The 15176-nt window shown below is 40.5% G+C and overlaps 1 protein-coding gene and 1 long non-coding RNA gene across 7 annotated transcripts in view; one reads left to right on the plus strand and one right to left on the minus strand.

The window, feature by feature from the left end:
* The window catches only part of LOC110122373 (major allergen I polypeptide chain 2-like), a 62408-nt gene that overhangs the window by 16631 nt on the left and 30601 nt on the right, over positions 1–15176 (minus strand). For 5 of the 6 annotated variants that reach the window (XR_011482139.1, XR_011482138.1, XR_011482140.1 and 2 more), the window contains one exon: positions 9912–9986. The exons of the other annotated variant lie outside the window; for it this stretch is intronic. The gene's annotated coding sequence lies outside the window, so the exon portion shown is untranslated. The remainder of the gene's footprint in view (positions 1–9911; positions 9987–15176) is intronic. 6 annotated transcript variants of the gene reach the window in all.
* LOC139029875 (uncharacterized) overlaps positions 1–15176 on the plus strand; it is a 123148-nt gene that overhangs the window by 9723 nt on the left and 98249 nt on the right. The gene's annotated exons all lie outside the window — the stretch shown is intronic.

Here is a 15176-nt window from a genome sequence, read left to right on the forward strand (position 1 = left end):
AAAGATTGAAACACAATGCCTGAAACTGTAAAATTATTAGAAGGAAACATAGGAGGAAAACTGTATGACATGGGTTTTGGCAATGATTTCTTGGATATTACACCTAATGCATAGGCAACAAAAGCAAAAGTAGACAAGAGGGACAACATAAAACAAAAAGCTTCTGTATAGCAAAGGAAACCATAAATAGAGTGAAAGTGTCACATATAAAATGGGAAAATATCTTCAAATCACATATCTGATAAGAAATATACAAAATACAAAAGGAATTCCTATGCCTCCATACAAAAAGAAAAAAAAAAACAAACAAGTACCACAATTAAAAATAAGCATTGGACCTGAACAGACAATTCTCCAAAGAAGATATAAAAATGGCAAACAGGTATGTAAAATGTGCTCAATGTCAATAATTATCAGGTAAATACAAAGCAAAACCACACTGAGATATCACCTCATACCTATTATGAAGGCCATTTTTTTAAAAAAGACATGTACTGGCACGAATGTTGAGAAATTGAGAACATATGCTGGCACGGCCATTATGGATAAAAAGCATGGAGGGTACCCTAAAATTGAAAACAATTGCCATATGATCCAGTGCTCCACCTCTGGGTGTTTATCTAAAAGAAGTAAACTCAGGATCTCAAATAAATATTGCATTCCCAGGTTTATTGTAGCATTATTCACAAAGGCCAAGACATGGAAATAAGCCAAATGTCCATCAACAGATATGTAGGTTAAGAAAATGTGATAAATACACATATATACACAGTAGAATATTATTCAGTCTTTTAAAAGAAGGAAATTTACTATATACAACAACATGGATGAACCTAATGGACATTTTTGCTACTAAAATAAGCCAGTCACAGAAAGACAAAAACTGCATAATCCCACTTACATGAGATGGTATCTAAAGTAGTTAAACCCAGGAATTCCCTGGCGGTCCTTCATCAAGGGATGGTTAGGACTCCATCTCTCCTTTCCAAGGGCCCACATTCAATTCCTAACTAATGCCTTAGTTACCTGTTGGGGAACTAAGATCTCACAAGCTGCATGGTATGGGCAAGTATTAAAAAAGCATTTTTTACTAAAAATAATTTAACTATTTAAACCCACAGAAATAGAAAGCAGAATGGCAGTTACCTAGGGCTGAAAGTAGTTGGAAAATGGAAATTTCTATGCAAAACTGCTAGAGAACTACTGTACAATAGTGTGCTTCTAGTTGACAATACTTAAAGTCATTAGAAATGTAGATTTCCTGGGGGAAATGTTAGGACAACTGGGACACTGACACAACAGGTATAAATTGTGATTGTCCCACTCAGAGGAAAATAAAGGAGCTTCATTTTTCTTTGCCCCTTTGGGGTACTGCTTGTAATTTTGCTACCTGGCATATTACTGTGTCTGTGTTTTCTAAGGTGTGGTTTCCTAGGTGAGAGTTCACTTAGCTAATGACAATACATGAGCCCAGGATGCCAGCATGATGCCTGCAGCTGTGTCTCCCGTTGGTCCATTTCTTTTGCCATTGAAAGAAATTTAATCTGCCTGATTGACTAGGCTGTCTTGGTTGTTTAGTTATAAGCATAGAGCTGAGCAAGTCAGAGGAAAACAAACTAAGCACATACTATGTGGTCAATAGACATTTTAATAAAGGAGCCATTGTTGGAGGTGTTCTTGAAAGCCACCAACTCCAATCTATTTTCCTTGTAACAGCAGTAACCTCAGAGGCACTTTTATGACTGTGTGTTTATGATTCATATAAGCATATATATATTCAATAAAAATCTAAATAAAGAACCAAAAAGTAGGGTGCAGTCCTAAGATGGCAGAGGAATAGGACGGGGAGACCACTTTCTCCCCCACAAATTCATCGAAAGATTATTTGAACTGAGCAAATACCACAAAACAACTTGTGAATGCTGGCAGAGGACAGCAGGACACCAGGCACCCAGAAAGGCAGCCCACCATTGTGGAAAGGAGGTAGGACAAAATATAAAAGATAAAAAGAGAGACAAAAGAGTTAGGGGTGGATACCCATCCTGAGGAGGGAGTCTTAAAAGAGGAGAAGTTTACAAACACCAGGAAACCCTCTCACCGGTGGGTCTGTGGGGAGTTTTGGAATCTCAGAGGGCAACATAACTGGGAGGAAAAAGTAAATAAAACCCACAGATTACACATCTAATGGCAACTCCCAGCGGAGAAGTAACCCAGATGCTCACGTCCACCACCAGCAAGGTGGGGGTTGAACAGGGAGGCATGGGCAGCGTTACTTAGGGTAAGGACTGGGCCTGAATGCCCTGAGGGCAATCTGAGGGAGCTAACGTGAGATAGCAACCCAAATTGTGGGGTAGCCAGAAAGGAAAAAAGAAAGAGAGAGAGAGAGAGAGAAGAGAGAGAGAGAGAACTTTCCCCCGAAAGGCGCTAACCTAAGGCACTGCCAGCCCACTCACAGAACAAAGGACTGAGAAAATACCAGAGGAGAGTTAGCCGGCTATGGATCAGTCCATCTCCCGCCAAAGGCAGGGAGGCAGGTGGGCGGCAGCCAGGGCTGAAAAGGGGCAAACTCGGCCCCAGAGACAGCATCCCCTACCAAACTGCGATCAGGCTTCCAGTTGCTAACCAAGTCTTCCCGGGTCCTGGACGGTCAACATCCACCGGGAGGGCCATATCCAGAAATCAGCTCTCCAGAGGAGACACACGGCAAACCCATTGTGCACCCAGGAAACCAAGCGGCTGGGATCAGGAAGGTGATAAGATGCACTGTACCTGGGGAGAGTGCACTTGTCAAATTCCTGGTCCCCTGAGCAGCTCAGAACTGGGAAGGGCACAAAACACGGGCCCAATCGAGTCTGCCTTTGTGGATTACCCAGGAACCTGAACAGTGTAGATCTGGGAAGTGCACGCAACCCAGGAACCGCTTTACACAGGTTCCCAGCAGAGCAACCTGGAGCCTGAGCAGTGTAGGCCAAGAAAGCACACATACCGTGAGTGGGGGCAAACCCCACGAGCGCTCCCCACACACGCCAGTGATATTTGTTTGCAGTGTTCCTCCCTCCCCGCAGCACAGTTGAACAAGTGAGCTGAAATGAATGACCACCTACGCCCCCTTGTGTCAGGGCAAAGGTTAGATACTGAAGAGACTTGCAAGAAGAGGAAGCCAAAATTAACAAAGAAAAGGGAACAGCTTTGGAACTGACAGGTGCAACAGATTAAAACCCTGTAGTATAATGGGCTCCAGTTTCATCCATCTCATTAGAACTGATTCATCATGTAAATCCATGGCTGATTCATGTCAATGTATGACAAAAACCACTACAATATTGTAAAGTAACTAGCCTCCAACTAATAAAAATAAGTGGAAAAAAATTAAAAATGTAAAAAAAAAAACAAAAAAACAACATGTAGTTAGCACTGGCTACATTGGAAGGGACCTATAGACCTTGAGAAGAAGTATAAGGTGGAACAAGGAACTATCTGAAACTGAACTGACAACACACTGCCCTCAACAGCTCCAGAGAAATTCCTAGATATATTTTACTATTATCATTTTTTAATTTAAAAAAAATTATTTTTAAGTTCTTTATTACTTCTTTAATTTTCATTTTTAAAACCTACTATTACCTTGAAAAAAATACACTATTTTAAAGCAAATTTTGTATTTTTTATATAAGTTTTGCAATTTTTTTAAACATTGTGTTTTCAAGAGTCTAACCACTACTCTAGATTTTTAATCTTTGCTTTTTGGTATTTGTTATCAATTCTGTACCTTTAAGAATCCAATCTTTAGTACCCACTTTTACTTAGGAGTGTGATTACTGGCTTGACTGCCCTCTCACCTTTGACTCTCTTTTTTCTCCTCCAGATCAACTGTATCTCCTCCCTCCCCCTCTCTTCTCTACTTATTGCTGTAAATCTCTTTGGGTGTTCCGGGCCATGGAGAAAACTTAGGGAATTGATCACAGGCTAGATTGATCTCTCTCCTTTTGACTCCCCCTCTTCTCCTCCTGGTCACCTCTATCTCCTTCCTTCCTCTTCTCTTCTCTATGGAACTCCGTGAACCTCTCTGAGTGTTTCAGACTGTGGAGAGCAAATAGGAAAATGATTACTGGCTAGACTACTCTCTACCTTTTGATTCCTCCTCTTCTCTTCCTGGTCACCTCTATCTCCCTCCTCCCTCTTCTCTTCTTCATGTAACTCTGTCAACCTCTCTGGGTGTCTCTCACTGTGGAGAATCTTTTCATCATTAACCAAGATGTTTTATCATCGGTGCGGTATGGATGGAGAAGTCTTGAGGCTATTATAGGAATAAGATAAAGCCAGAGGCAGGAGGCCTAAACCCAAAACTTGAGAACACCAGAAAACTCCTGACTCCAAGGACCATTAATCTACAAAAGTTCATCCAAAAGCCTCCATACCTACACTGAAACCAAGCTCCACCCAAGAGCCAACAAATTCCAGAGCAAGACATACCAAGCTAATTCTCCAACAAAGCAGGAACATAACCCTGAACACAAAAATACAGGCGGCCAAAAGTCACACCAAACCCACAGACACCTCAAAACTCACTACTGGACACTTCATTGCACTCCAGAGAGAAGAGATCCAGCTCCACCCACCAGAACACTGACGCAAGCTTCCCTAACCAGGAAACCTTGATAAGCCACTCATTCAAGCCCACCCACACGAAGGAACCTCCACAATAAAGAGGAACCACAAACTTCCAGCATACAGAAAATCAGCCCCAAACACAGCAACCTAAACAAGATGAAAAGGCAGAGAAATATTCAGCAGGTAAAGGAACATTATAAAAGCCCACCAAACCAAACAAAAGAGGAGGAGATAGGGAGTCTAACTGAAAAAGAATTCACAATTATGATAGTAAAAATGACCCAAAATTTTGAAAACAAAATGGAGTTAGAGATAAATAATCTGAAGACAAGGATTGAGAAGATGCAAGAAAAGCTTAACAAAGACCTAGAAGAAATAAAAAAGAGTCAATACATAATGAATAATGCAATGATTGAGATCAAAAGCTCTCTGGAGGGAACCAACAGTAGAATAACTGATGCAGAAGATAGGATAAGTGAGGTGGAATATACAATGGTGGAAATAAATGAAGCAGAGAGGAAAAAAAGAAAAAATAATCAAAAGAAATGAGGACAACCTCAGAGACCTTTGGGACAATGTGAAACACCCCAACATTTGAATCATAGGAGTCCCAGAAGAAAAAGACAAAAAGAAAGGCCATGAGAAAATACTTGAAGAGATAATAGTTGAAAACTTCCCTAAAATGGGAAAGGAAATAGCCACCCAAGTCCAAGAAACCCAGAGAGTCCCAAACAGGATAAACCCAAGGCAAAGCACCCCAAGACACATATTAATCAAATTAATGAAGATCAAACACAAACAACAAATATTAAAAGCAGCAAGAGAAACATAACAAATAACCCACAAGGGGATCCCCATAAGGATAACAGCTGATCTACCAATAGAAATTCTTCAAGACAGAAGGGAATGGCAGGACATACTTAAAGTGATGAAAGAGAAAAGCCTACAACCCAGATTACTATACCCAGCAAGGCTCTCATTCAAATATGACAGAGAAATTAAAAGCTTTATAGACAAGCAAAAGCTCACGGAATTCAGCACGACCAAACCAGCTCTTCAACAAATGCTAAAGGATCTTCTCTAGACAGGAAACACAGAAAAGGTGTATAAACGCGAACCCAAAACAACAAAGTAAATGGGAATGGGATAATACTTATCAATAATTACCTTAAATGTAAATGGGTTGACCCCAACCAAAAGACAAAGACTGGCTGAATGGATACAAAAACAATACCCCTATATATGCTGTCTACAAGAGACCCACCTCAAACGTAGAGAAACATACAGATTAAAAGTGAAGGACTAGAAAAAGATATTTCAAGCAAATGGAGACCAAAAGAAAGTAGGAGTAGCAATACTCATATCAGATATAAAAGACTTTGAAATAAAAGCTGTGAAAAGAGACAAAGAAGAACTCCACATAATGATCAATGGATCAATCCAAGAAGAAGATGTAACAATTATAGATATATATGCACCCGACATAGGAGCACCGCAATATGTAAGGCAAATGCTAACAAATATAAAAGGGGAAATTAACAGTAACACAATAATAGTGGGAGACTTTAATACCCCACTCACACCTATGAATAGATCAACTAAACAGAAAATTAACAAGGAAACACAAACTTTAAATGATACAATAGACCCAGTTATACCTAATTGATATCTATAGGAGATTTTACTCTAAAACAATGAATTTCACCTTTTTCTCAAGTGTACATGGAACCTTCTCCAGGATAGATCACATCATGGGCCATAAATTTAGCCTTGCTAAATTCAAAAAAATTGAAATGACATCAAGCATCTTTTCTAATCACATGCAGTAAGATTAAATATCAAGTGCAGGGGGGGAAACTATTAAAAATACAAACATATGCAGGCTAAACAACACACTTCTGAACGACCAACAAATCACAGAAGAAATCAAGAAAGAAATCAAAATATTCATAGAAACAAATGAAAATGAAAACACAACAACCAAAAACCTATGGAATTCAGTAAAAGCAGTGCTAAGGGGAAGGTTCATAGCAATACAAGCTTACCTCAAGAAACAGGAGAGAAATCAAACAAATAACCCAACTCTACACCTAAAGCAACTAGAAAAGAAAGAAATTAAAAACCCCATGGTTATTAGAAGGAAAGAAGTCACAAAAGTTAGGGCAGAAATAAATGCAAAAGAAACAAAAAGAGACCATAGCAAAAATCAACAAAGCTAAAAGCTGGTTCTTTGAGAAGATAAATAAAATAGACAAACCATTAGCCAGACTCATCAAGAAGCAAAGGGAGAAGAATCAAATGAACAAAATTAGAAATGAAACTGGAGAAATCACAACAGAAAACACAGAAATACAAAGAATCATAAGAGCCTATTATCAGCAACTATATGTGAATAAAATGGACAACTTGGAAAAAATGGACAAATTCTTAGAAAAGTATAACTTTCCAAAACTGAACCAGGAAGAAATAGAAAATCTGAACAGACCCATCACAAGCACAGAAATCGAAACCATCATGTGAAATCTTCCAACAAACAAAAGCCCAGGACCAGATGGCTTCACAGCTGAATTCTACCAAAAATTTAGAGAAGAGCTAACACCTATCCTACTCAAACTCTTCCAGAAAATTGCAGAGGAAGGTAAACTTTCAAACTCATTCTATGAGGCCACCTAATACCAAATACCAAATACCGAAACCAGACAAAGATGCCACAAAAAAAGAAAACTACAAGCCTATATCACTGATGAATATAGATGCAAAACTCCTTAACAAAATTCTAGCAAACAGGATCCAACAACATATTAAAAAGATCATACATCATGACCAAGTGGGCTTTATCCCAGGGATGCAAAGATTCTTCAATATTTGCAATCAATGTGATACACCACATTAACAAATTAAAAGATAAAAACTACATGATTATTTCAATAGATGCAGAAAAAGCCTTTGACAAAATTCAACATCCATTTATGATCAAAACTCTCCAGAAAGCAAGAATAGAAGGAAAATACCTCAACATAATAAAAGCCATATATGATAAACCCACAGGAAACATTATCTTCAATGGTGAAAAATTGAAAGCATTTCCCCTAAAGTCAGGAACAAGAGAAGAATGCCCACTCTCACCACTACTATTCAAGATAGTTTTGGAAGTTTGACCACAGCAATCAGAGCAGAAAAAGAAATAAAAGGAATCTAGACTGGAAAAGAAGAAGTAAAACTCTCACTGTGTGCAGATGACATGATCCTCTACATAGAAAACCTAAAGACTCCACCAGAAAATTATTACAGCTAATCAATGAATACAGTAAAATTACAGGATATAAAATTAACACAGAGAAATCCCTTGCATTCCTATACACTAAGAAAACAGAAAGAGCAATTAAGGAAACAATTCCATTCACCTTTGCAACGAAAAGAATAAAATACTTAGGAATAAATCTATGTAAAGAAACAAAAGACCTATATACAGAAAACTATAAAGCACTGATGAAAGAAATCAGAGATGACACAAATATATGGAGAAATATACCATGTTCACGGATCAGAAGAATCAATATAGTGAAAATGACTATATTACCCAAAGCAATCTATAGATTCAATGCACTCCCTATTAAGCTACCAACGTTACTTTTCAGAGAATTAGAACAAATAATTTCACAATTTGTATGGAATTACAAAAACCCTCTGATAGCCAAAGCAATCTTGAGAAAGAATGGAAATGGAGGAATCAACCTGCCTGACTTCAGGCTCTACTATGAAGCAAAAGTCATCAAGACAGTATGGTACTGGCACAAAGACAGAAACATAGATCAATGGAACAAAATAGCCCAGAGACAAATCCATGCACCTATGGGCATCTTATCTTAGACAAAGGAGGCAAGAATATACAATGGAGCAAAGACAATCTCTTTAACAAGTGGTGCTGGGAAAACTGGTCAACCACTTGTAAAAGAACGAAACTAGAACACTTTCTAACACCATACACAAAAATAAACTCAAAATCGATTAAAGATCTAAATGTAAGGCCAGAAACTACAAAACTCCTAGAGGAGAACATAGGCAAAACACTCTGACATAAATCATAGAAGGATTCTCTATGACCCACCTCCCAGAGTAATGGAAATAAAAGCAAAAATAAACAAATGGGACCTAATTAAACTTAAAACCTTTTGCACAATGGAAGAAACTATAGAAATAAAGTGAAGTCACTCAGTTGTGTCTGACTCTTTGCAACCCCATGGACTGTAGCCCACCAGGCTCCTACATCCATGGGGTTCTCCAGGCAAGAATACTGGAGTGGGTTGCCATTTCCTTCTCCAGGAGATCTTCCTGATCCAGGGATCAAACCCAGGTCTCCCGCATTGCGGGCAGATGCTTTAACCTCTGAGCCACCAGGGAAGAAATTATAAGCAAGGTGAAAAGACAGCCTTCAGAATGGGAGAAAATAATAGCAAACAAAGCAACTGACAAAAAATGAATCTCAAAAATACACAAGCAACTCCTGAAGCTCATTTCCAGAAAACTAAGCGACCCAATCAAAAAATGGGCCAAAGAACTAAACAGACATTTCTCCAAAGAAGACATACACATGGCTAACAAACACATGAAAAAATGCTCAACACCACTCATTATCAGAGAAATGCAAACCAAAACCACAATTAGGTACCATCTCAGGCCCCTCAGAATGGCTGCTATCAAGATGCTATCATTTATTGTCTATGAACAATAAAATGCTGGGGAGGGTGCCGAGAAAAAGGAACCCTCTTACACTGTTGGTGGGAATGCAAACTAGTACAGTCACTATGGAGAACAGTGTGGAGATTCCTTGAAAAACTGGAAATAGAACTGCCATATGACCCAGCAATCCTACTGTTGGGCATGCACACCAAAGAATCCAGAATTGAAAGAGACACATGTACCCCAATGTTCATTGCAGCACTGTTGACAATAGCTAGGACATGGAAGCAACCTAGATGTCCATCAGCAGATGAATGGATAAGAAGGTTGTGGTACATATACACAATGGAATATTACTCAGCCATTAAAAAGAATGCATTTGAATCAGTTCTCATGAAGTGGATGAAACTGGAGCCTATTATACAGAGTGAAGTAAGTCCGAAAGAAAAATGCCAATACAGTAATTAATGCATATATATGGAATTTAGAAAGATGGTAACAATGACCCTATATGTGAGATAGCAAAAGAGACACAGAAGTAAAAAACAGACTGTTGGACTCTGTGGGAGAAGGCGAGGGTGGGATGATTTGAGAGAATAGCATTGAAACATGCATATTACCATATATGAAAGAGACTGCCAGTCCACGTTCGATGCATGAGGCAGAGTGCTCAGGGCTGGTGCACTGGAATGAACCTGAGGGATGGAATGGGGAGAGAGGTGGGAGGGAGGATCAGGATGGGGAACACATGTACACCCAAGGCTGATTCATGTGAATGTATGACAAAAATCACCACAATATTGTAAAGTAATTAGCCTTCAATTAAAATTTTTAAAGTAAAAAAAAATAGATTTAATGTGGTTTTCCATTATAACAAAATTAAGAATATAATTCTGAAAAGTAACAAATTTATATCAACATGTAGATGGATTAACAAACCTTGTGCTGCATGCTGTGCTCAGTCACTTCAATCATAACTGACTCTTTGTGACCTATGGACCATAGCCCACCAGGCTCCTCTTTCCGTGGGATTCTCCAGGCAAGAATACTGGAGTAGGTTGCTGTGCTCTCCTCCAGGGGATCTTCCCAACCCAGGAATCAAACCCATTATTTCTGGCATCTCCTGCATTGCAGGCAGGTTCTTTATCCACTGAGCCACTTGGCAAGTCCCAACAAACCTTGGTATATCAATATGATGAAATACTATTTGGCAAAAAACCTGAACTATTGTTGCCCACAATGTAATTCAACAAAATGATTAGGTACAAAAGAGTTACCTTGCATAATTCCATTTATATGGGTAAAATAATGGAAATGTTTAATATCTTGATTTTTGTGTTTATCAGTGTAAAAAATTTCCTAAACTCATCAAACAGTATACTAAAACTGAGTACATTTCTCCAAAAATGGGCAGAAGACTTGAACAGACATTTCTTCAAAGAGGACATATACATGGCCAATAGGCACCTGAAAAGATGTTCAACATCACTAGTTATCGAAGAAATGCAAAGCGAAACTACAGTGAGATATCACAACACACTGGTCAGAATGGCTGTCATCAAAAAATCCACAAACAACAAATGCTGGAGAGGGTGTGGAGAAAAGCGAACCCTCCTATATTGTTGGTGGGAATGTAAATTGGTACAGCCACTATGGAGAACAGTATGGAGGTGACAGAGTCAATTCCTAGGCAGATTGATAAGAAGTCCAGGAGTCGCCAAGGAGAGAGGGGTCTGGAATTCTCAAGGAGGAAAAAAGGACACATTTTTTTTGTCCCTCTACATTCCTTAGGATTATATAACAATCATGTATCCTGCTTTAGGACAGTCTCTAGAAAAAACCTTCTGGCTAATCCTGTTATCTTAAGGTATAAATTATGGGAGTAGGTCTAGTGAGGTCTTTACAACCTCCAGACATTCTTTTGATTCACTGTAATAAGTAATTAGAGAGTATATAACTCCATGGCTAACACTAGCAAGGGGGTACCCTTTCTGTCTCCTTCTGATGCCTATGTCAGAAGCTTTATCTGCTTTATACTTTAATAAAACTTTATTACACAAAAGCTCTGAGCGATCAAGCCTCGTCTCTGGCCCCAGATTGAATTATTCTCCTCTGGAGGCCAAGAATCCCGGTCTTTTCGTGGTTCAGCAACAACCTTTCATCTTGGGGGCTCATCCGGAATTCTTCAGGACAAGGTAAGGATGCTTGGAGCTCTAGTTCTTTGTTCTCCTAGCAAACACGTTTTCTGCTGTACTTTCCTAACTCTGCGGTGTGCTTGTGTGAATGAATGACACACCCTATGCAAAGAAAGTGAGGAGCCCTGCTCTGCGGTTCCACAGCGACCTCATACGGCTTATGGCAGAACCTGTCTGGGATTTATACCGACCTGCCAGTGCCAAGAGGCACCCAATGTCCCCTTTAGGGATCGACCAGAAATGGGCAAAGCATGTGGACTGAACTCTCCTTTCTTGGTCAAACTTTTCGGTCTCTTTGACCATTTCATAACTCCTTGGAATTAGAAGTACTAACCTAACCTGTTGGATCATAGACTTTCAAGGGACTTGTGATCTATGCTGTTACTGCTTACTATAACTTAGGTCCCCAACTTCGATTGGTAGTCAGGAAGCGCCTAGACTCACTAGGCATGGAAAGTTTGGAAGCTAGATGGAGCTCTAGCTCCAAGAGCATCTCTGAGGTTAAGTTTACTCTGATTGGAGCTACAAGGGATTTTTTTTCCTTTGGTAACACTGGCTCTTAGTGGACCAGAGGAGGCTCTTATATTGGTGTGGTGACGCTTGGAAGGAGCATCTCAGTTTTATGTTCGTATTGGTCTTATTGTGGTCAGGAATATACTCAGGGTCGTGCACAGGCACTCAGGTGACAAACAGTGCCCCCAGTGGTTTAACCTGGGAGGCATTCCAGAAGGTTGCTCTGATTGCACCCTGGGTGGCATCAGAGGCAAGCAAGGTTTTAATGGTGAGGAGCTGGACGTCAGTCAGGGATGCCATCAGGTCTGCCCCTGGTGCATCTCCACCCCGTCTCAGTGGTAGAACCAGGAGGGACGAGTATGTCACCTGCATCGGTAAGGGACAGACTAAGTCCGACCAGTAAAGAAAACCTTTGGTGTAAAGTCTGTCTACACACCCATCTAGAGCAGGGAGGGATGCCTCCGGTAGAAAGAGGGCACTGGTTGCCTTTTTTCCCTCTTAGAGATGGGAGCTAACAATTCCAGCCTCACTACTTTGAATTGTATACTGAAAAACTGGGATAGATTTGATCCTCAGGGCTTAAAGAAGACACACCTGGTCTTCCTATGTGATACTGCACGGCCACAGTATCCATTGGAGGATGGCAAATGGTGGCCAGTTAGAGGGTCTCTTAAGTATAATACTGTTTTACAATTAGACTGGTTCTGTAGAAACATATGTGTTGCCCTTTTTCTCTCTGAGAAATATGCCAGACTTATGTTCTAAGGGTATAGATTTGGGTGTGGCACCTTCAGCTCCCTCCTGTCCTCCTACTTTGCTAGATGAGATGGAGGAAAGGAGACAAAGAGATAAAGAAAAGCAGGTTTCTCCAATCTATCCTTGGGATCATATGCACAGAGCAGCCAGAGAGACTGAAGAACAGCCACACAAGCTGTTGCCTCTTCATGAAGCACCCACCGGGAGAAATAATCAGTCTATGAAAGTTAATAAGCCTTTTTCTTATCAAAAAATACAAAACATCAAGGAGGATCTGGGAAACTATTTAGAGGACCCCAAAAAATATATTAGAGCTTTTAAAGGTGTTACTCTGCTTTATGGCCTTACTTAGAAGGATGTGATCTAGATAATGGGACGAACACTGACTCCCGACTCAACGACTTGAGTTTTGGGAAAAGGGGTTGCTTATGGAGATGAAAGGTTTGGTAATGAATCAGTAGGGAAGAGTGAGGATGAGATAACCGCCCTCCCCACTGGGAATCAGGCGGTCCCCACTACAGAACCAGACTGGGACTACAACACAGCTAAAGGACAATGGGATCATTTTGTCAGATGTATTCTTGAAGCACTCAGGCAGGTGCATGCTAAACCTTTAAACTATGGCAAACTGGCAGACATGGAACAGGGGGAGAAGGAAGCCCCTGGTAAATTCCTAGATAGACTGAGAGAAGCCCTTCGCAGATTCACTGAGATTGATCCTGAAAGTGAAGAGGGAAAAGTGATCTTAAAGGATAGATTTCTCACTCAGTTGGCTCCAGATATCCGCTGTAAGCTATTAAAACAGGCATATGGACCAAATCAGTCTTTAGATACTCTGTTACAACTGGCTCAGACAGCCTACTATGGTAAGGAATATGAGGAAATGAAAGAAAGCCAGAAAAGGACAGAGGAACAGGGGAAAGCCCTTGCAATGGCTGTGAAAACCATTCTTAAACAGCCTGAGAAAAATGCCCAGAGGGACCCACGTGAAAAGGGATGGGCTTGCTATTACTGTGGAAATGAGGGGCACCTCAAGTGGGATTGCCCTCATGCATCTAAGCCGCCCCTGGCTCCATGTTCGGTCTGCAAAGGACCACACTGGAAGAGAGACTGCCCCCAGAGGCGTAGGTTTCAGGAGTCAGACTCTCAAGACAATCAGGACTGAAGGTGCCTGGGGGTCCCCACACAAGCTCCCATCCTAATTTCACCTGAGGAAACCCAGGTATTAAAAACTGTGGGGGGCCAATCTGTCGATTTCCTTTTAGATGCTGGGGCAACTTACTCCGTGCTTACTGAAGCCCCTGGCCCAGTTTCTTCCCGATCTGCTTCCGTAATGGGACTGTCTGGATGAGCCAAAAGGTATTACTTCAGTGTTTCTTTAAGGTATAACTGAGACTCTGTGCTATTTTCACACGAGTTTCTCATCGTGCCAGAGCCTCCCTTCACCCCTTTTGGGGAAGGATATACTGAGTAAGGTCCATGCCTCTGTTTTCATGAATATGGAACCTTCCCTTTCTCTCCATTTAAATGAACAAAATGTAAATCCTAGAGTATGGGCTGATGAAAAATCTGTGGGTCGAGCACAAAATGCTATTCCTGTAGTTGTCAAGCTCAAAGACCCATACTTATATCCACATAAGAAGCGGTATCCACTGAAACCTGAGGTTAAGGAAGGGTTAAAACACATCATTGAGAATTTAAAGGAGCAGGGACTATTAATTCCCTGTAACAGTCCATGCAACACTCCTATTTGGGGTATAAGGAAATCAAATGGTAAATGGAGACTAGTTCAAGATTTGCAAATAATAAATGAGGCTGTAGTTCCTTTACACCCCGTGGTGCCTGATCCTTATACTCTATTGTCTGAAATTCCTGAACAAGCCAAATATTTCTCAGTAACTGATTTGAAAGATGCCTTCTATTCAGTGCCTTTGGCCGAGGAAAGTCAATTTCTATTTGCCTTTGAGGACCCTACGCAGCCAGCTTCTCAGTTAACCTGGACAGTTTTGCCCCAGGGGTTCGTGACAGTCCTCACTTATTTGGACAAAGTTTGTCACGGGATCTACAAAACTTTAATAGCTCCAAAGCAGTGGTGTTTCAATATGTAGATAATATTTTTCTCTGTGCTGAGACAGAGGAAGCTTGTTCACGAGCCTCAGAAGACTGGCAGGCTGCAGTTACAAGGCATCAAGAGAAAAGGCTCAGCTTTGTCAACAACCTGTTAGATATCTGGGCTTAATCATATCAGAAGGGACTGGGGCCATAGGCCCAGAGAGAATTAAACCTATACTAAATCATCCCCTACCTATGACTTTAAGACAATTGAGAGGATTTTTGGGAATCACAGGCTACTGTCGCATTTGGATTCCGGGTTATGGGGAACTTGTCCGGCCTTTACAGAAACTTATAGCTGAAACTCAG

This window comes from Odocoileus virginianus, chromosome 20 (genome assembly GCF_023699985.2).
Source record: "Odocoileus virginianus isolate 20LAN1187 ecotype Illinois chromosome 20, Ovbor_1.2, whole genome shotgun sequence".
In the NCBI taxonomy this organism is placed as follows: Eukaryota; Metazoa; Chordata; class Mammalia; order Artiodactyla; family Cervidae; genus Odocoileus; species Odocoileus virginianus.